The following is a 22,420-nucleotide window of genomic DNA, read 5'->3' on the forward strand; positions in this document are numbered from 1 at the left end:
GCAACCCCGAGATGAGAGCCTGTGCCTCGGCTCCGTCTCTGCAGCCGGCTTCCCCGCTCTGATACCTGGGAGCTCTGCCACGCTCAGGCACCTCCGGTCTCTCTCTGACCCCGAAGGTCCTGAGACCCCACTGTCCCGCGAGGGTTTCACCCCCCGCTTAGCCACTGGAGTGGCGTCCCTCAGCGGAGCCGACTTCTAAAAGTTCCGATTTTGTGCTCCGCGGCTCTATCACTTGCCAGAAGCGGCCAACGGAGGCCCCCCTCCCCCGCCGTGTAACCTCCCGAATATCGCCTTGGATTCACTTCTCCGCACGTCCTACCTTCCAGAAAGTGGTCGCTTTTCTGTTCAGAGAGTTGTTGCTACTCTCCTCTTCGATCTCCTGTTGAGTTCGTAGGTGTTCAGAATGGTTTGATCCCTATTCAGCTGAATTTCCTGAGACCAGACGAAATCCAGGTCTCCTACTCCTCCGCCATCTTGCTCCGCCCTCAAATTTAGTAAATCTTGACCCTTGAGTATATATATTTTAATATTCTGTGGGACAAAATGGGAAGCATACGTTAAAGCACTTCCACATACTGAAATTTCCAAGGAAAAGCATTTGTGCAGTTGGATTGCAAGCTTCAATAGAGTCTCCTTTCTTGCTGTTTTTGCTGCCATTTGTACTCGAAAGAAAAACTGACGCACAAAGCATGGCTTTCTAGACTTGAGTGTTTGGCAGACATTTTCATGAAAATCAATGCGGTGAGCCCATCACATCAAGAAAAGCGACTGACAGTGTTTGTTGCCAGTTAGGAAATTAAAGCTTTCCAGCAAAAATTAGAATTATGGAAAACCGGTAACTTCCATCATGAGTGTGACAGTTTCCAATACTAAAGACTGGATGATGCAGTTGATAGGGATACTAATGAATACGGTTTTTTTGTATTCTCTGATGGAAAGTGTTGACTTTTGGAAGATCTGCATAACTTAATGACCTCATTCTGTAACTACTCATGCACAGGAAGAGCTCAGATATTTAAAGTAGGGATTGAAGTTGTGCCTGTTATCTAGGTCTGTTAGGATTCAATGAAATAAGCTCTGTAAAAACACTTGACCTAGTACTTGGCATAAAGAAAGCACTCAATGTATGTTAGCTGTTTTTTACTAGGGTGTTTGGACTCTGTTGTCTAGTAAGGAGAGTGTCGGAAGGAAGGCTTTTAAGCAAGAAAAAGACACGACTGGATTAAGATGTGTTGTAAGAAAAATGCGGGGAGAGCGCATGTCATAGTTGGGCCTTTTCTTGATACAGCATGGTCCTTAGGGGACCACATTTAAGCTGAGCTCCACTGGCTACTCTTCTGGTGGAAGTCTTCAACCTCAGGAAGCCTCTTGGGTGTACCAGTTACTTTAGGAACAGTTTTACGCACAACTGGGAATTGGTTCTCTTTTGAGAACTAAATTAAAAAATTTAGCTGGCCTATGAACTTTCAAATTTGGGGGTTTTTTTTCCCCCTCCTTTTCACTCAGACTGCTCTTCATGTGCATGACTAGTTACAGAATCGTTTCGCTCTCCTTAAGTAAGTGACTGCCGGGTGCCCATTCTCACATTACCATTGTTTCTGAGAGGGCCACACCTTACCGTGGGTACCGCCAGTAGAACCAGGCGGGGCTGGGAGCCGTTCATGGGGAGAAGAGATCCTGGTGGCCGAGAAATCACTGGATTATTCTGGAGAGTGAAATTCAGTTCATCAATAATGCGTTGAGAGCTTAAGAAGGAACAGATGTGAAAGAATATACCTGCCACCCCCATCCTTAGAGAAGTTTGCCTTCCCTGTGGTGAGGGCAAGGAGGCATGTTTGCAGACAACTACATTGTGAGTTATGTGTGACATGTGCTAAACCAGAAGTAAAAGTGACATACTGGGGTTGGGGGGTGGGGAGCCCAGAGGAGAGCCTGCTTCAGGCGTGGGCTGACAAAGACTTGATGGCATTTGAGCTGGGCCTTGACAGAGGGGTCAGGTTCAGGCAGGAGTGGCGGTTAAGGTCCTTTCTATGGGGAAAAGACCATGAGTAAAGATGGGGATGTAAGGCAGGCAACATCAGCAACATATTTGAGGCACCCAGTGCAAAACGAAAATGCGAGACCCTTTGTTCACAAACCATTAAGAATTTTGAGACAGGGCAGCAGAGCATTCGCTCAAGCGTGGGAGCTTCTAAGGGCAGAGATCACAGGATAGCGCAGGGTTGCACGTCCATGGAACCAATCCCAAATACAGGGTGCATGCAAAGAACGGTAGTCCGGGGCATAGCTGCGTAGGCATGAGTAGTGGAAGACAAGCGTGTGTAGGCATGTTGGAGCCACATACCTGGTTACCTCCCTTAGGATGATGGGCCAGATGCTGAGATGCTGGGGGACCTCTGAAATTTGGGGCCAGGAATGATATGGTCCAAAGAATGTCTTCAAAACTTGGTTAACACTGTGTAGAAGCAAGATTTGAGGTGGCTTGGGAGACTGGACTGGAGAGAGGACGGAGGCTTGTGTCCTTTGAGAAGGGATGGCTCTGCGCACCAGAAGTGGCAGCAGGAATGGAAGGGGGAAAATGGACATGGGGATAACTAAAATGAGAAAGGGTGTGCAGAAATGATATTGAAATATTGAGCCTGTGTGATAGGACTGAGAAGAAAAAGCAAAGGAGAGCTGGTAGTTGAGGAAATTGGGCATTCAATCCATGTTCTTTACATATTGGCTGATTTATCAGCAGTGACTTCATAACTCTGCCAGGATTTAACCAAAGCACTAAGACTTCAATGGTGGAAATAACCGAGTACGTGTAAATTCTTCAGCAAAGGGCAGGCCCGTACCCTCATTATATTTAATGAAGCTCTGAAAACATCCACCGATTCAGAGCACATGCTAGGGATTTGATGAGCAAGTCTTAATTCGTGCAAATCCAAGCGTCTTAGCCTGACATAGGGCTGCAGGCCCAGCCCCCACGCACTTGTCCAGCCTCCTCTCTCACTGCCCTCCATCCATACCCCGTGCCCCAGGACTGGACCAGTTGCTTTGGCTTGGGAGTCTTCCTTGCTCACTCCACTGCCATACCCCCAACTCTGTTTATCCTTCAAAACTGTTCTCTGGGCATGATGCCCACCCTGCCCACCCCTGCCCCCCACCCCTCACCCCCAAGTCTAGATTGCACCCTGACCACACTGTGTCTCATTTGTCCATTCATATAGACGTTGGTCTCATCAGACATTGTATACCTCAGCACCAGCACCACGCCTAACACAAGGGAGGTGCTTGGTAGATATTTGTGGAATAAATGAATAAATAAAGAGATCAAGTTTGGCCATTAGACTGAAGTGATTATCTGAAAACCCATTCATTTCTGCATTAATAGCTGAACTGTTTAGTTCCAAAGAGGGCACGTGGCCTGCCGTTCCTAAGCAGCAGAGCATATACTACTGCTGATGAAACAGCCATGTGCCAAATGGGGCTCACTTTTATCATTCTGACACCCCAGCCCATCTGCTGTAACCAGAGACCAGGGAGGAGCAGGACTGACGGAAGTACAAGAAGGGGGTGGGAGTGGTCCACACTAATAATGCGTTGTTAGTAGAGAATTTAGATGATATTAAAATATCAACTGAAAGTTGGACCATTTCTGTTAACACCATGAGCTGGTACTTCTAAATGTCAGAGGTAAAATACTGCTTCCCCTCAGAGGCTGTTCTGCTTTCTCCCCCAGAGAAAGGGGGAGCAACCCGGGGTTTCGATCATGCTTCACAGGGCAGAGTAGAGACTATTTTTCTGCTCTTTCTATAACTGTGGGCCCCTCAGAACTTCCTTTTCCTCCTCCTATTGATGGCAATGTCACAGTGACCTTCCCAGGACCAACCAAGCCTGCCACTTCTCAGGTGCTCTGCATCCCTCCTTTTAGGTTTAGGGAGGCATCCGGAAGGTTGGTTGGCTCAGAAAAGCCTATCTCAGTGGAGCTGAAATCTAAGTTTTAGAAGAGAAATAGAGGGCTGTCATGGAATCAGCATCTCTGCCCCTGTGTATATGCTGGATCAGAGTCTACTTCTGGTCTTCCATTTACAGGTGTAGATTGTAGACCTCACTCAGTGCAGACATCTTTCTGAAACTCCTCCCTGTGTGCTGAATTAGGTTGGAAACTATTTCAAAAACTACAGAAGCTATGGCAATTTGAAAACTTTTACTAGCCAACATTTTGTATCAGAACTAATGTAATATCAATATGATGCCCCATCTTGGCAAACCAAATTAGCAATTTGAAAGGTACGGTGGTACCATTGGATCACTCATAAATATCGAGATGGTTGGTGTCTCTCTTGGCCTTAAGCCAGCTGTCAGAATGAGCAACCCAGTTGTTGGGCTGGTTCCCCTGGAACCTGTGAGCAGAACAAATTCTGCATCTTTTTTTTTTAAGATTTTATTTATTTATTTGAGAGAGAGAGAATGAGAGATAGAGAGCACGAGAGGGAAGAGGGTCAGAGGGAGAGGCAGACTCTCCGCTGAGCAGGGAGCCCGATGCGGGACTCGATCCCAGGACTCCAGGATCATGACCTGAGCCGAAGGCAGTCGCTTAACCAACTGAGCCACCCAGGTGCCCCCAAATTCTGCATCTTGGGATGCCGGTTGAGGTTGCTATGTCTGTCCTGAGCCCAAGGGTGGAGATACCAGGTATAAATAAGGAGCTCCACTGCCTATAGGATAAAACCTAAGAATGCCTTTCATGATGTGGGTCTTGTCACGTGCCAACTTCTTCTCTTAGGGTCACCCCACCACCATCTTTGAATTGTAGGAACCAGCTATACTGAGAGACTTGCAGTTCCTCAGACAAGACTTGTTCTCTCAACCATCCAGGCTTGGCCATACTATTCCCTTTGCCCGGAATTTTCCATTTGCCCTCCCTCCTTCATTTACCAGAATAATTCAAGACTAAGTCCTGGCATCATCTCACGCAGGAGGGCTTTCTTCACTCAGTTCCCCAAGTGGGATCAGTTAAATGCAGACTTTGTTTCCATATACTTAATATCACAGCTAAATAACCTCACTTGTCCCCTAGCCCACATTGTCCTTGTGTCTTCTGCACCTTTGGAGATATTTTCTCTTGTCTGGAACACCTTCCCACATGCTTCCTTCTATCCTCAGCATTGCCCCTCCAGGAGAATTCTCTGGGGATGGATTCTTCTGCTTATCTCAAGGCTGATTATGTTTTCATGAGCACTGTTCTTAGAGTCCCTGATAGCTACCATGAAGTCAACTGTTCAGTGGTAATGACGTGGTGAAACTGAATCAGAAATCTGCAGGAATTTACCACTTGGGCCTTTTCTATTAACAATACTGTCAACAGAAGAATAGAATCCAGTAATTTCTGATTGCTATTTTTTGGACCAATTTATCAAGATATGTACATATCTTATCAGTACAAGTTGAATGTTGGTTTTTTCCTTCCCTAAACTCAACATATCCATCACTGCTTGGCTTAATTTTTATTTTTCTTTCTCCCCTCACGGTAACCTTGACTGTCTTGTAGCCCCAGTGATTCAGGGCAGGAAGCCCAGGGCCCTTGGCTTGTCCAAAGTGTCATGGCAGACACTCAAGGCTTGGCTGCTCAAAAACATGGTGAAGGCTCTGTTCCTTCCTCCTGACATTTGGCCAGCCCCCCTTAGCCATCTCTCTTCATGAAAAATATTGACCTTGCTAATTTCAAGGCCTAAAATTACCTTTTTCTCTACATACTATTTCTTAATCTTTCCTCTTTCAAGTGAGAAAAGAGAAAAAAAAGTCAAGGCTGCTTTTTTCCCCCAGTCTCTGTAAAATCCAAATCTAGCCTATGATTATTTCTTTTCAACTAGCAAAAAGTTCAAAAGTTACTAGTTTCTTCAATTAACTACACCCCTTCTTTTTTTTTAAATCATCAGTACCCAGTTAGCATTAAGTGCTTCTTGGCTAAGCTTGTTCTTTTATAATCTGTTTCATAAAGGCATCATATTCCTTTCCTTAAACATTTTTAGAATAGTTGAACATAACCAGACTTTTTAAAAAAAATTTTTTATTGTTATGTATAATCAGATTTTTTTTTAAAAAAAAAAGGCATCCAGTAGTTGCTCGCAGATAATTTAGAGGCTCACCCATGGGGCTGAGATGATGGTGCCTATAAGGATCATGGGGAGTTTTATTTTTATTTTTTTTTAAAGATTTTATTTATTTATTTGAGATAGAGAGCACGAGAGGGAAGAGGGTCAGAAGGAGAAGCAGACTCCCCACTGAGCAGGGAGCCCGATGTGGGACTTGATCCCGGGACTCCAGGATCATGACCTGAGCCGAAGGCAGTCGCTTAACCAACTGAGCCACCCAGGCGCCCAGATCATGGGGAGTTTTAAAAAATCTACTTGCTCACTCTCTTCTCACCGCTCTTCCCCCCTGAGTATAACTAAACCCAGGAAAATATAATTTAAAGAAAAGCTGTTTTGATAATTGTAATATGCCCCCTGATTGAGAATCATGGTCATGACGGTTCCAGGTATGTAGGACCCATCTGGGGATTGTTGATGTCACACGAGTTAACACTGAGGAGCAGAAGTGGGGGGTAGTTAGATGTGATAGTTCTGGGAGGCTTCTGGAAGAGTTATGTTTTGTTTTGTGTTGGATCTTGAATAATAATAACATAGCAACAACTGACATGTATTGAGCATGTACTACATTGGAGCACTTCATCTAGCTCATCACGTTTAATCCTCCCCAAGGATGGTATTATCCCCTATTTGTACAGATGGGGAAAATGGAGCTCAGAGAGATCAAGTGCTTTGCCCAAAGTCACACAGCAAGTAAGTAGCAGAGCTAGTATTTAACCCTTCAGTCAGTGTGACTCCAGAGCTCTGACTGCTATGATGTGTCAGATTTAGTGGGAGGGAAGCCGCTGAGACTCGTGGTTTGTGGGTTATGGCAAGAAAACTATTTCTCCCTGATCAAAATCTTTGTGGGAGACAGTTATCTGGGTTTATAAGAAGTCCTTAAAGTCAATTATGGACATCACCATTAGGCTGAAAATCGTCTATCTGTCTAAGAAGATGAGAAAGGCCAAGTTTTTATCATCATGAATAGACCTGGTGTATGATCATTCACTTCAGTTTTTCTAATTCCATAATCATAATTCATAATCATAGTCATTTCTTGGAGATCAGAGGGACTTCAGATCTCATGCAGTCCTTTTTCTTGTCTGACTCCCTCATTTGGCAGGTTTATTTATTCCAGGGAAGGCAGCAGCCTGCCAAGTCCAGCCAGCCGAGCTGCCCCCGACATCTCTGCGCAGTGCGGCCCGCGGCCGGGGGCGGCGGTAGTGAGACCAGCGCTGCGCTCCCGCCCCCTGCCCTCCGCGGAGTCCCTGGGCTCTGCTCGCGGGAGTCACTTGGCGCCGAGGGCTCCGCTCGCCTGCCTGCCGCCCGGACCGTCCGAGGGCCCTCCCCGCGCAGGCCCGGATGCCTGTCACCCCTCCGCCCCTCCGTGGAAAGTGAAGTTTGAAGAGTGGGGAAGAGGGAACCATGGACCCGAAGAGGAGGCTCCACCTGACTCCGGCCGCTGTTGGAAAACTTGTCCCGGACAACTGCAGATCAAATGATGGGAAAATTGTGGACTGAACACTGCATTTGTGAACTTAGAGTTGCTCAGTTTCATAAATGCCGGCTTGATCTCGGTTTCACATCTCCCCCAGCTACCTACATTGAAAAAGCTGGAGCTCAGTGACCATAGAATCTTCGGAGTTCTGGACAGGTAGAAGAAAACCTTTCAAATCTCACACATCCGAACTTCAGTGCGTTCTACTGCAAAATATCAGCACCTTGGAATCTTTGAAAAAGTGGGAAGGTCTGAAAAGCCTGGACCTGTTTCACTGTGGGGTTCCTAGTCTGAATGACTGGGGAGACAGCGTCTTCTCCGGCTGACCTACCTGGATGGCTAGGGCCAAGAAGATCAAGAAGCCTCTGGTTCAGATGCCCAGGTGAACGGTAGGCACCAAGGAGAGCCAGGCCAAGGGGAAGATGAGGAGGAGGGTGGTGAGGAGGAGGGGGAGTGTGATAACCAAGAAGAGGAAGAGGAGGAAGAAGGTGTGAGCAGGGAAAGGATGGAGGTGAGGTCAGTGGGGAGGAAGAAGAATTTGGACACGATGGACAAGGTGATGAAGATAAGGGCATGAAGAGGAAAAAGAGGAAGAAAAGTAAGAAAGTGGGAAGGTGGGCGCCTGGGTGGCTCAGTCGGTTGAGCGTCTGCCTTCGGCTCGGGTCATCATCCTGGCGTCCGGGGATCGAGTCCCGCATCAGGCTCCCTGCTCGCGGGGAGTCTGCTTCTCCCTCGGACCCTCTCCCCTCTCATGTGCTCTCTCTCTCTCTCATTCTCGCTCTCTCAAATAAATAAAATCTTAAAAAAATTAAAAAAAATAAAGAAAGTGGGAAGGTAAAAGAGGAAAAGAACAATTGATGATGAAGGAGAAAAATTGATGATTAAGACCAAAATAACCTGCAGAGAAAGGACTGCTCAGTATTGGTTGGACTGCTCCCTGGTAGCAGTTTAAATAATAATAGTAATAAAGGTAATAATAGTAATAAAGGGTATCTGTGATACCCACCACAGGACACCACCCACCCAGAGAGCCAAAGAATAGTTCCTGTGACATTCTGCCTTTCTCCATTTGGTCCCTCTTCAAAATCTACCATCAGCTTGGGGACTGCACTCCAACAAAATGGTAAGTGCTGTTAGGTTCTTGTGTAAGACTCTTGCTGAGCATGGGTCGTTGTGGTTGGTGAGTCAACCGTCAGTGGCTGCTAGTTACAGCAAGACTGTAACAGCATTTTTACTTTCTGTACAACAAAGAAGGCTTGTAAATCAAATCTTAACATTAAAAAAAAAGTTTCCCACAGCAAAGAATTAGCTGGCCCAAAATATCAATGGTGATGAGGCTGAGAAACCCTGGTATAAATGTTCAAGGCATGGGCTGGGTTTGAATCCGTGCCCTGAGCACTGGGGAGAAAGGATTTCTGCTTTCACAGGATTATTCCGGGTATTATGTGCCAGGGCGGGAACTTCGCACGCCATAATGGCACTGGAGGCAAGTTCATCTATGGGGAGAAGTTTAATGATGAGAATTTCATCTTGAAGCACACGGGTCCTGGCATCCTGTCCATGGCCAGCGCCGGATCCAACACGAACAGTTCCCAGTTCTTCATCTGCACTGCCGAGACCGAGCGGTTGGATGGCAAGCATGTGGTCTTCGGCAAGGTCAAAGAGGGCATGAACATCGTGGAGGCCATGGAGCGCTTTGGGTCCAGGAACAGCAAGACCAGCAAGAAGATCACCATGGCTGACTGTGGGCAGATCTAATAAATCTGACTTGTGTTTTATCTTAACTACCAGACCATTCCTTTTGTAGCTCGGGAGAGCACTCCTCCACCCCCACCTGCTCGAAATACCCCAGAATCTCTGTGGTCTCGTTGCAGTTCTGCAGGCACCATGGTTCCTTATCCCCAGGTCTAGCTGGATTGCAGAGTTCAGTTTAGGATGATGAAATAAAACCTAAACCACAGAAAAAGCTGTGTGACCTTAGCCAAGTTGCTTAACCTCTCTGTGGCCCATCTGCAAATAAAGCTCACGCTCGTCCCTTCCTCATAGGGCTGTTAAGAGATTTAAATGAGTCAGTGCATTTGAGGCGCTGAAGCAGTAGCTGGCACACAGTAGACGTGTGTTTAAGAGAGGCGTCTGACTGGTGTGATTAACATAACATAATAAAATAAAATTTAAAAAAAAAACAGAGAGAGAGAGGCGTCTGGTGCTGTGGTGGGGTGGGCTCCCAAGTCAGCCTGCCTGCATGTGAATCCTCCATCTGCCACTTACCAGCTGTGTGACTCTGGCCGAGTCACTTAAACACTCTTGACTCAGATGCATCAGTAAAAGGAAGATAACAATGGTATCTACCATTAAGATAAATAAATCGTGTATGCAAAATGACTAGAACAGTGATTTGCACATCCTAAAAGCTGTACAAGTTCTAGTTGTTATTATCACTGTTTTTATTCCTTTTTTAAACAAATATTTGGGCCTCCTGGGCACAAAGGGGTGAAGTCACTTGGCTTACAGCTGATGGACAGCAGAGTCGGAATGAGGACCACTGACTCACGAAAGAAGGAAGGCTCTGTCCAGTATGAGAGTTTACGATTCGCTCTACTCCTCGGCATCCTGTGTAGTAGAAAGCTGGGTAAGGCATGATTATTCGGGGGTAATTATTACTTTGGAGGCAATGTGGAGAGAGGCACTATGACCTAAGGTGTCACTTAGCAACCATATAATTCTAGCATTGCCTTTGAAAAACGAACACTGCAGGTCGTTCAAGGAGGAAAATCACCAGATGTTGAAGTGCCGAGATCAGAGTTGTCAACAGGGGAGAAAGTGATTTTAATTTCTTTCTATTACTATTATTGGAAGAGGTATTTCTTTAAAAGACATTTTGTGCTGTCATTGTGCTGTTCCAATTTAATTCACCATGCTGATGGTAGTGCCTTTTGAAAAAAAAAGATTCTTTTCTTTTTTGTAGTTGTTTTGAGATGTAGAAGAAAAACCAAAATTTGAACTTTCTGAGAGCTTATAACTTTAGGAGTTATAACTATATTGGAAAATGAGCCCAGTTAAAGTTAACATACCTGTTTAAATGGCTTTAAAAATTGTGTCATTTTAAGTGGCTTTGTTAACTAGATTCTCTTTGATGACTCATATCGGCAAAATACAAACTTAGGACTCTCATTATGATGTCAAGTAAGACCTGGGTTGGAAAACCTGCAAGCCAGTCTACCTTTTTAGCCAGGTATAACTGTAACTGTTTGTCTCTTTGCAATCAGAAACTCAGCAAGCACAAAATAAGTGAAAGTAGCAAATTATTTGGAGACCTTTCCAACCTGTGTCTGACCTTCTTGATTCATTTGCAGAGGTAATTGCCTGTGGAAATGGCTGTGCTTTTATCTGTGGTGCTATTAAAACACTGGTTGAAATGAGGTGGCACAGACTGCCTGGTTAATGGGTTACTGTGGAGTGGGAGCTGTTGTTTTATTCAATAGATGAGAAATAGCTGAAAATAACCTTCTGTCTCCCCTGTAAGAATTTTGCTTGTTAAGTGACATTCACCAACACAGCAGAGTTTCAGCGTGGTATAGGAATTTGGGCTATTCTTAGCAATATATTAGGTGAGAGTTTTCAGGCTTTTCTTGTTATAAAGTAGGGAATGTATGAGTGTTTTATATTCCCTGATTTGGGGGGCACTTTCTGTGCTCAGGGCAATAGCTGTTCAGCTTGGAGAGGAACGAGGACACAGTGCCGGTAGGACGTTTGGAGTGGAGTGAGCTGTTCGTATCAGTGTCCCCTGCATCAAGGAACCACTGACCTGTGGGATCATTCCCTCATTCTCTCCTGGCTTCGCCGTCATTGTTCTGTCTAGTGGGGGTAAGGTTAGCTGCCTTCTTGGCCTCGTCCTGCTTCCTCAATATGGCCCAGTATTTTTCCCCCTCCGACCACCCTCCTCCCTTGGAATGGAGCATTATACTTACAACTTATTAGGGAAATGGTGGGGATCCCTGTGGTATAAAACAGTGCTTCTCAAACATGAAGATGCCTCAAAATCACCTGGAGAGTTTGAAGAGATACAAGTTCCTGGGTCTCACCCCCAGAGATTTGGATCCAGTAGATTTGGAGGGGGCGTGAGAATTTGCATTTCTACCAACTGCCCAAGCAAGTGATGTTCCTGGTTTGAGACCACATTGTGAAGCCTTTGTGTGATATTATGATTTATAATAGTAAATATATGTTTGGTTTTCCTCCCAGTTTCTGGCACAGAGCTTCTAATACCCTTGGAATTTCCTGTGCCGACAGCAATAAAGGTGTCTCTTGTTGTATGAATGAAGTGACTTTGGGAAGCACCTAAGGATCTGGGCTGGTTACCAGGAGAGCCAATCATGTGACTGGAGGGTTGGAACTTTCAGGCCCCCACTCCTCCCCCACCCCCAGCCTCCTGCGGGGGAAGAGGGGACTTCATTCACCAATGGCCAATAATTTAATCAGTTGTTGTGCCTATGTAACGAAGCCTCCATAAGAACCCAAAAGGGGAGGATTTGGAGAGCTTCCAGGTTGGTGAACCAGAACGCTTCCAAGTGCCATGCCAGGCCCCAAACTCCAGGAGGACAGACACTCCTTTGTTCAGGGCCTTGCCCTGTGTATCTCTTCATCTGGCTACTGACTCCTATCCTTTAATATCCTTTGTAATCACCCAGGAATCTAGTGAGTAAACAGGTTTCCTGAGTTCTGTGAGCTCCTCTAGCAAATTAATCGAATCCAAGGAGGGGTTCATGCGAACCATCATTAGAAGTACAAGTAGCCATCTGTCCTTGCAAATGGCATCTTAAGTGGGGGCAGTCTTGTGGGGCTGAGCCCTGAACCTGTGGAATCTGATGCTGCCTCTGGCAGAGGGTCTCAGAATGGAGTTGAATTGTAGGACACCCAGCGGGTGTCGGAGAAATGGTTGTGGGGTGTGGAAAAAGCCCACCCACATTGTAAACCTTGTACAGTTGAACCTGAACTCCCTCTTTGGGACAGTCTCTTCAACAGTTAGTGAACAGCACTTACTGAGCACCCACTGAATGCAGAGGAAGAAAGATGTCCCTGAAATGACCACCATATTTCCTACACTCCAGAAAGTCTTCTGTTTCAAGAAAAGCACAAGCCTACACATCACAGTAGGAAGTACCCGCTCAAAGCCAAGGGCTGAGGGCACCTGAGTCTCAGGGTGTTGAATGGAGGGATGTTAACACTGGGTGGGTCAAGAAAGAAAACTAAGGTTTACTTTGGATCTATCCCATCCCAGCACTGTGGTTGGCATTCATCATGTTAATTCATTGAATCTTCACAGAAATCCTGAGAGGAGGAGATTGTGTTCTTTCTCTTATAAATGAGGAAACTGAGGCTCTTATGACTTGAATTCGTGGGGTAGGGGCCAAGGGCAGGATGCCCGAAGATGAGCCACTTTGGCATGAAGATTATTTTGAGCTGATGACAATCAACACCCTGTGGGCTCAAGAGAAACTCTTGCCCTTCCCTTAACTCCATAGAAGAATCTCAGAGTAATGGTTATTAGTAGAGATAAATTTTATCTGAGTGACCCATCTGTGTGGCAGGGCAAACATACCAAATATCTGCTCTTCTTATTGCCCTGTGAAGTGCTTTCCTTTCCTCTGAAGTCCCAGACCTCTGCCCCCTCTTGTTGGTTCAGGATGACATACAGACCTCATTTTATCTGTCTTTGGAATTGCCATGTCTGGGTAGATTCCCTGTATGTATCCTATTGAATTTGATTTTCTCTTGTTAATCTGTCTCATGTCAATTTGATTCTTAGTCCAGCTAGAAAGGACCCTTGAAGGGGACAGAAATTCTTGCTCCCTGACAATGGCAGGGCCAATAGGGTTCTTTCCTTTCTGGGACCAAGTTATCTTCACTACACCATGTTGCTTCCCAGCATAGCACATGACATGCCTGAGTATTCAGTTCATGTTTGTTGACTTAAGACAATAGATGATCTAAGTTAGTGAAGGAATGTTTCCAGGAAATGATGACTCTAGAGATGGTCCTTAACCATCCTGCTGTTAATTATTGTTATATTTATTGAGCATTTTATTATGTGCCAGGTACTCTGATAAGCATTTTATATACATTATCCCACTTACTAAAAAATAAAAACTATAAGGTAATTATTACCTCTAGTCTATATGAAGATATTTAAAGAGGAGGAATGATTATCCTGGGGTTGGTAGTGAAACCACGTTTCCAAATTGTAATTTTGTTTCCAAAGTACAGAGTTCTCCTACTCTGCCTTGATCTACTATAGCATGACATCTAGTAGTTACTTTTTTATCTTCCCCTTGTTACTACTCATTTCTTTCCAGACAATGAGATAGATCCATAGCTATGGATTTCAAGACACAAGATTTTAAAAGTTAGTTGCCAGTTACCATGCCAATATAAACATTATCCTCACACCCACTCATCATTATCACATTATGATAAGCATGAGCACTTACAGCAGCAAAGACCAAAAATACTACATGAACAAAATGAGATGTGTTGCTGTCATGTGGGCCAGATGACACGGAACAAGGACTTAAGTCCCCTCTGCCTTCCTGCATGCCTCCATTTATTCTTCAGTCCTTCCCAATCTAGGAGTAGCTTCATTCAGAATCACCACATAGTCAGTATTTCAGCTGATGTGTCAAAATTCTTAGCCTTTATGGGTTTTAGAGATTCCTTTGCAGGCCCCGGTTTTTGCAGGACGAGCTTGGTTTAAAACCTGTCTCTGGACTGCAGGATTTTCCTATTATGATAAATTTTGAGTTTATCTATGCAACTAAAAGATAATAGTTCCCGTTCAGGCTCCTGTTCCACGTGGCTGTCTTAGTGAAATGCCCTCTGATGTGTGTGTTCTGACATTTGACTCCAGGACAATAGCTGAAACAGACTATAACATTGAAGATCTCTTTGTTCCAACTGAGTACTCTGGGTACTTTCGCACAGCATCTCGTTCTCCCAACAACCCAGGGAAGTGAGCAGGTGATATTTTTTTTGGCAGACTGACAGAAATGGAGGGAAAAAGCAGCAAAGTAATTTGCCTCTGGCCACACAGCTCCAAGTGGCTGAGCCAGAACTTGAAGTCAAGGGGATATAACTCAGAAGACCTCATCTTCCTGTCCTTATCAGATAATATTGTGGGTGCAGAAGTCACTGGATTCACCTCTCAGGATTTGCTGGGCTATGCTTGACCTAGAAAGCAGAAGATTCCATTTCTGAGCTCCTTCTCTGGTTTTTTAGATTCTATTTGCTGTATCTCATTAATGTCTTAGAAGTGAAAGGATGTCTCTGGGCTCCTTTGAGCTCTGAATGCCAATGTTGTGTGTGTTAATGACTTTTACCCCCAACCCACCAGTGCAGCCACATGACTTAATGAGCAGTTCATCCTAATCAGTTGGCTGGCTAATGGGGAATTAAGGATCATAAGACTGGTGATTTTATTGTAAGGGAAATTCATATAACAAGAATCTTTTTTCTTTTTCTCTTCAAAAAAATGAAGAAATTAAGTCTCATTAAAATAAGCAGCAGTTTTGCTTTTTCAACATTTCCTTGGCGATTTGGGGTCTTTTCTGATTCCATACAGATTTTAGGATTGTTTTCTCCAGTACTTTGAAAAATGTCATTGGAAATTTGATCAGGTTGGTGTTGAAGGTATAGATTGCTCTGGGTAGCATAGACATTTTAACAATGTTTATTCTTCCGATCCATGAGCATGGAATGTTTTTCCATCTTTTTGTGTCTTCTTCAATTTCTTTCATGAGTGTTCTGTAGTTCCTAGAGTATAGATCCTTTATCTCTTTGGTTAGGTTTATTCCAAGGTATCTTACGGTTTTTGGTGCTATTGTAAATGGAATCATTTCTCTAATTTCTCTTTCTAGATATGGAGGCAACCGATTTCAGTGCATTGATGTTGTATCCTGCCACATTACTGAATTGCTGTATGAGTTCTAGTAATTTGGGGGTGGAGTCTTTTGGGTTTTCCACATAAAGTATCATGTCGTCTGCAAAGAGAGAGAGTTTGACTTCTTTGCCGATTTGAATACCTTTTATTTCTTTTTGTTGTCTGACTGCTGTTGCTAGGATTTCTAGTACTATGTTGAACAATAGTGGCGAGAGTGGGCATCCTTGTTGTGTTCTTGATGTTAAGGGAAAGGCTCTCAGCTTTTCCCCACTGAGGATGATATTTGCTGTGGGTTTTTCATAGATGGATTTTATGAACTTGAGGAATGTTTCCTCTATCCCTATGCTCTGAAGAATTTTAATCAGGAAACGATGCTGTATTTTGTCAAATGCTTTTTCTGCATCAATTGAGAGGACCATATGTTTCTTCTCTCTCCTCTTATTAATGTGTTCTGTCACATTGATTGATCTGTGAATGTTGAACCACGCTTGCATCCCGAGGATAAATCCCACTTGGTCGTGGTGGATGATCCTTTTAATGTATTGTTGGATCCTATTAGCTAGGATTTTGTTGAGGATTTTGGAATCCATATTCATTGGGGATATCAGTCTGAAATTCTCCTTTTTGATGGGGTCTTTGCCTGGTTTGGGGATTAAGGTAATGTTGGCCTCATAGAATGAGTCTGGAAGCTCTCCTTCTGTTTCTATTTTTTGAAACAGCTTCAGGAGAATAGGTATTATTTTTCTTTGAATGTTTGGTAGAATTCCCCAGGGAATCTATCAGGCCCTGGACTCTTGTTTTTTGGGAGATTCTTTTATCACTTCTTCAATCTCGTTACTGGTTATTGGCCTATTCAGGTTGTCAGTTTCTTCTTGTTTCAGTCTTGGCAGTTTATAGGCTTCCAGGAAGGCACCCATTTCTTCCAGGTTGCTTAACTTATTGGCATAGAGTTGTTGATAATAATTTCTAATAATTGTTTCTATTTCCTTGGTGTTAGTCGTGATCTCTCCCCTTTCATTCATAATTTTATTAATTTGGGTCCTTTCTCTTTTCTTTTGGATAAGTCTGACCAGTGGTTTATCGATCTTATTAATTCTTTTTTTTTTAATTTTTTATTGTTATGTTAATCACCATATATTACATCATTAGTTTTTGGTGCAGTGTTCCATGATTCATTGTTTGTTCATAACACCCAGTGCTCCATGCAGAACGTGCCCTCCTCAATACCCATCACCAGGCTAACCCATCCTCCTACCCCCTTCCCTCTAGAACCCTCAGTTTCTTTTTCAGAGTCCATCATCTCTCATGGTTCGTCTCCCCCTTTTCTTCCTCTCCTGTTATCTTCTTCTTTTTCTTTTTTCTTAAAATATGTTGCGTTATTTGTTTCAGAAGTACAGATCTGTGATTCAACAGTCTTGCACAATTCACAGCGCTCACCATAGCAGATACCCTACCCAATGTCTATCACCCAGACACCCCATCCCTCCCACCCCCCACCACTCAACGACACTCAGTTTGTTTCCTGAGATTAAGAATTCCTCAAGTCAGTGAGGTCATGTGATACATGTCTTTCTCTGATTGACTTATTTCACTCAGCATAACACCCGCCAGTTCCATCCACGTCGTTGCAAATGGCAAGATCTCATTCCTTTTGATGACTGCATAATATTCCATTGTGTATATATACCACCTCCTCTTTATCCATTCATCTGTCGATGGGCGTCTTGGCTCTTTCCACAGTTTGGCTATTGTGGACATTGCTGCTATAAACATCGGGGTGCATGCACCCCTTCGGATCCCTACATTTGTATCTTTGGGGTAAATACCCAGTAGTGCCATTGCTGGATCGTATGGTAGCTCTATTTTCAACTGTTTGAAGAACCTCCATACTGTTTTCCAGAGTGGCTGCACCAGCTTGCATTCCCACCAACAGTGTAGGAGGGTTCCCCTTTCTCCACATCCCCGCCAGCATCTGTCGTTTCCTGACTTGTTAATTTTAGCCATTCTGACGGGTGTGAGGTGGTATCCCATTGAGGTTTTGATTTGGATTTCCCTGATGCCGAGCGATGTTGAGCACTTTTTCATGTGTCTGTTGGCCATTTGGATGTCTTCTTTGGAAAAATGTCTGTTCATGTCTTCTGCCCATTTCTTGATTGGATTATTTGTTCTTTGGGTGTTGAGTTTGATAAGTTCTTTATAGATTTTGGATACTAGCCCTTTATCTGATATGTCGTTTGCAAATATTTTCTCCCATTCTGTCGGTTGTCTTTTGGTTTTGTGGACTGTTTCTTTTGCTGTGCAAAAGCTTTTTATCTTGATGAAATCCCAATAGTTCATTTTTGCCCTGGCTTCCCGTGCCTTTGGCGATGTTTCTAGGAAGAAGTTGCTGCGGCTAAGGTCGAAAAGGTTGCTACCTGTGTTCTCCTTTAGGATTTTGATGGACTCCTGTCTCACGTTTAGGTCTTTCAACCATTTGGAGTCTATTTTTGTGTGAGGTGTAAGGAAATGGTCCAGTTTCATTCTTCTGCATGTGGCTGTCCAATTTTCCCAACACCATTTGTTGAAGAGACTGTCTTTTCTCCATTGGACATTCTTTCCTGCTCTGTCAAAGATGAGTTGACCATAGAGTTGAGGGTCCATTTCTGGGCTCTCGATTCTGTTCCATTGTTCTATGTGTCTGTTTTTGTGCCAGTACCATACTGTCTTGATGATGACAGCTTTGTAATAGAGCTGGAAGTCCGGAATTGTGATGCCGCCAGCTTTGCTTTTCTTTTTCAATATTCCTCTGGCTATTCGAGGTCTCTTCTGGTTCCATACAAATTTTAGGATTATTTGTTCCATTTCTTTGAAAAAAGTGGATGGTATTTTGATGGGGATTGCATTGAATGTGTAGATTGCTCTAGGTAGCATTGACATCTTCACAATGTTGATTCTCCCAATCCATGAGCATGGAACGTTTTTCCATTTCTTTGTGTCTTCTTCAATTTCTTTCATGAGCATTTTATAGTTTTCTGAGTACAGATCCTTTGCCTCTTTGGTTAGATTTATTCCTAGGTATCTAATGGTTTTGGGTGCAATTGTAAATGGGATAGACTCCTTGATTTGTCTCTCTTCTGTCTTGTTGTTGGTGTATAGGAATGCCACTGATTTCTGTGCATTGATTTTATATCCTGCTACTTTACTGAATTCCTGTGTGAGTTCTAGCAGTTTTGGGGTGGAGTCTTTTGGGTTTTCCACATACAGTATCATATCATCTGCAAAGAGTGAGAGTTTGACTTCCTCTTTGCCGATTTGGATGCCTTTGATTTCTTTTTGTTGTCTGATTGCTGTGGCTAGGACTTCTAATACTATGTTGAATAGCAGTGGTGATAGTGGACATCCCTGCCACATTCCAGACCTTAGGGGAAAAGCTCTTAGCCTTTCCCCATTGAGAACGGTATTCGCTGTAGGTTTTTCATAGATGGCTTTTATGATATTGAGGTATGTACCCTCTATCCCTATACTCTGAAGAGTTTTGATCAAGAAAGGATGCTGTACTTTGTCAAATGCTTTTTCTGCATCTATTGAGAGGATCATATGATTCTTGTTCTTCTTTTGTGAATGTATTGTATCACGTTGATTGATTTGCGGATGTTGAACCAGCCTTGCAGCCCAGGAATAAATCCCACTTGGTCATGGTGAATAATCCTTTTAATGTACTGTTGGATCCTATTGGCTAGTATTTTGGTGAGAATTTTTGCATCCATGTTCATCAAGGATATTGGTCTGTAATTCTCTTTTTTGATGGGGGTCTTTGTCTGGTTTTGGGATCAAGGTAATGCTGGCCTCATAAAATGAATTTGGAAGTTTCCCTTCCATTTCTATTTTTTGGAACAGTTTCAGGAGAATAGGTATTAATTCTTCTTTAAATGTCTGATAGAATTCCCCTGGGAAGCCATCTGGCCCTGGGCTTTTGTTTCTTGGGAGATTTTTGATGACTGCTTCAATTTCCTTAGTGGTTATAGGTCTGTTCAGGTTTTCTATTTCTTCCTGGTTCAATTTTGGTAGTTGATACATCTCTAGGAATGCACCCATTTCTTCCAGGTTATCTAATTTGCTGGCATAGAGTTGCTCATAATATGTTCTTATAATTGTTTGTATTTCTTTGGTGTCGGTTGTGATCTCTCCTCTTTCATTCATGATTTTGTTGATTTGGGTCATTTCTCTTTTCTTTTTGATCAGTCTGGCCAGGGGTTTATCAATCTTGTTAATGCTTTCAAAGAACCAGCTCCTAGTTTCGTTGATCTGTTCTACTGTTCTTTTGGTTTCTAGTTCATTGATTTCTGCTCTGATCTTTATGATTTCTCTTCTCCTGCTGGGTTTAGGCTTTATTTGCTGTTCTTTCTCCAGCTCCTTTAGGTGTAGGGTTAGGTTGTGTATTTGAGACCTTTCTTGTTTCTTGAGAAAGGCTTGTATTGCTATATACTTTCCTCTCAGGACTGCCTTTGCTGTATCCCAAAGATTTTGAACCGTTGTGTTTTCATTTTCATTTGTTTCCATGAATTTTTTTAATTCTTCTTTAATTTCTTGGTTGACCCATTCATTCTTTAGTAGGATGCTCTTTAGCCTCCATGTATTTGAGTTCTTTCCAACTTTCCTCTTCTGATTGAGTTCTAGTTTCAAAGCATTGTGGTTTGAAAACATGCAGGGAATGATCCCAATCTTTTGGTACCGATTGAGACCTGATTTGTGACCTAGGATGCGATCAATTTTGGAGAATGTTCCATGGGCACTAGAGAAGAATGTGTATTCCGTTGCTCTGGGATGGAATGTTCTGAATATGTCTGTGAAGTCCATTTGGTCCAGTGTGTCATTTAAAGTCTTTATTTCCTTGTTGATCTTTTGCTTAGATGATCTGTCCATTTCAGTCAGGGGGGTGTTAAAGTCCCCCACTATTATTGTATTGTTGTCAATGTGTTTCTTTGCTTTTGTTATTAATTGCCTTATATAATTGGCTGCTCCCATGTTCGGGGCATAGATATTTACAATTGTTAGATCTTCTTGTTGGATAGACCCTTTAAGTAGGATATAGTGTCCTTCCTCATCTCTTATTACAATCTTTGTTTTAAAATCTAATTTGTCTGATATAAGGATTGCCACCCCAGCTTTCTTTTGGTGTCCATTAGCATGGTAAATGGTTTTCCACCCCCTCACTTTCAATGTGGGGGTGTCTTTGGGTCTAAAATGAGTCTCTTGCAGACAGCATATGGATGGGTCTTGTTTTTTAATCCAATCTGATAGCCTGTGTCTTTTGATTGGGGCATTGAGCCCATTTACATTCAGGGTAACTATTGAAAGGTATGAATTTAGCGCCATTGTATTGCCTGTAAGGTGACTGTTAACTGTCTGTTGTCTGTGTTCGTTTCTGCTCTTTGCTGCTTTTAGGTTCTCTCTTTGCTTAGAGGACCCCTCTCAATATTTCTTGGAGGGCTGGTTTCGTGTTTGCAAATTCCTTTAGTTTTTGTTTGTTCTGGAAGCTTTTTATCTCTCCTTCAATTTTCAATGAGAGCCTAGCTGGATATAGTATTCTTGGCTGCATATTTTTCTCGTTTAGTGCTCTGAAGATATCTTGCCAGTCCTTTCTGGCCTGCCAGGTCTCTGTGGATAGGTCTGTTGCCAATCTAATGTTTCTACCATTGTAGGTTACATATCTCTTCTCCCGAGCTGCTTTCAGGATTTTCTCTTTGTCTCTGAGACTCGTAAGTTTTACTATTAGATGTCGGGGTGTTGACCTATTTTTATTGATTTTGAGGGTGTTCTCTGTGCCTCCTGGATTTTGATGCCTGTTTCCTTCCTCACATTAGGGAAGTTCTCTGCTATAATTTCCTCCAATATACCTTCTGCCCCTCTCTCTCTCTCTTCTTCTTCTGGGATCCCGATTATTCTAATGTTGTTTCGTCTTATCGTATCACTTATCTCTCGAATTCTGCCCTCGTGATCCTGTAGTTGTTTCTCTCTCTTTTTCTCAGCCTCTTTATTTTCCATCATTTGGTCTTCTATATCGCTGATTCTCTCTTCTGCCTCATTTATCCTAGCAGTTAGTGCCCCCATTTTTGATTGCACCTCATCAATAGCCTTTTTGATTTCGATTTGGTTAGATTTTAGTTCTTTTATTTCTCCAGAAAGGGTTTCTCTAATAACTTCCACGCTTTTTTCAAGCCCAGCTAGTATCTTTAAAGTCATGATTCTGAACTCTAGGTCCGACATCGTACTAATGTCCGTATTGAGTAGGTCCCTGGCTGAGGGTACTATGTCTTGTTCTTTTTGCTGAGGCGATTTTTTTCGTCTTGTCATTTTGTCCAGAGGAGAATAGATGAATGAGAGAACAAAATGCCAACAGGTTAAAAACGTCCCCAGCAAATATACTCTATAATAATCAGAAAAGACCTGAAACCAGGGGAAAAGAAAGGGAAAGAAAGAAAAAAGAAAGAGAAAAGAAAGAAAAAAAAACCAAAAAGAAAAAGATTAAAAACAAAAACAGAACAATACAAAAAAAAACGAATATGATCAAATATGATCAGGCTAGTGCATAGATCAGTGCCACAAACTAGATTTTGGGCGTATTTTGGTCTGTTAGAAAAAAGTGCCTCCTAAAATTTTAAAGGAAGAAAGACATATATGTACAAAATAAGGGTTGATACAATGAAGGGATGGAAGATGACTGTAAAGATGAAAATTATAAAAGATTTTATAAAAGGACTTGGTAAGATAAGTTGTTTAAAAAAAGAAAGAAGATTTAAGAAAAAGAAAAAAAAAAAAAGGAAAAAGGGAGAGAATGTGATCAGGCAGGAGACAGGAACAAAGCCATGCACTAGTGATTTAAGTGAA

The 22,420-nt window shown here is 43.0% G+C and overlaps 1 protein-coding gene and 2 pseudogenes across 5 annotated transcripts in view; all 3 read left to right on the plus strand.

The window, feature by feature from the left end:
• The window catches only part of KCNH1 (potassium voltage-gated channel subfamily H member 1), a 378,415-nt gene that overhangs the window by 230,655 nt on the left and 125,340 nt on the right, over nt 1-22,420 (plus strand). The gene's annotated exons all lie outside the window — the stretch shown is intronic.
• Nucleotides 7,482-8,197, plus strand: LOC141374037 (acidic leucine-rich nuclear phosphoprotein 32 family member B pseudogene; annotated as a pseudogene).
• On the plus strand, nt 9,051-9,476 carry LOC112828628 (peptidyl-prolyl cis-trans isomerase A pseudogene; annotated as a pseudogene).

This window comes from Callorhinus ursinus, unplaced genomic scaffold, assembly GCF_003265705.2.
Source record: "Callorhinus ursinus isolate GAN/ISIS: 27379988/994484 unplaced genomic scaffold, GSC_fseal_2.0 scaffold13, whole genome shotgun sequence".
Classification (NCBI taxonomy): Eukaryota; Metazoa; Chordata; class Mammalia; order Carnivora; family Otariidae; genus Callorhinus; species Callorhinus ursinus.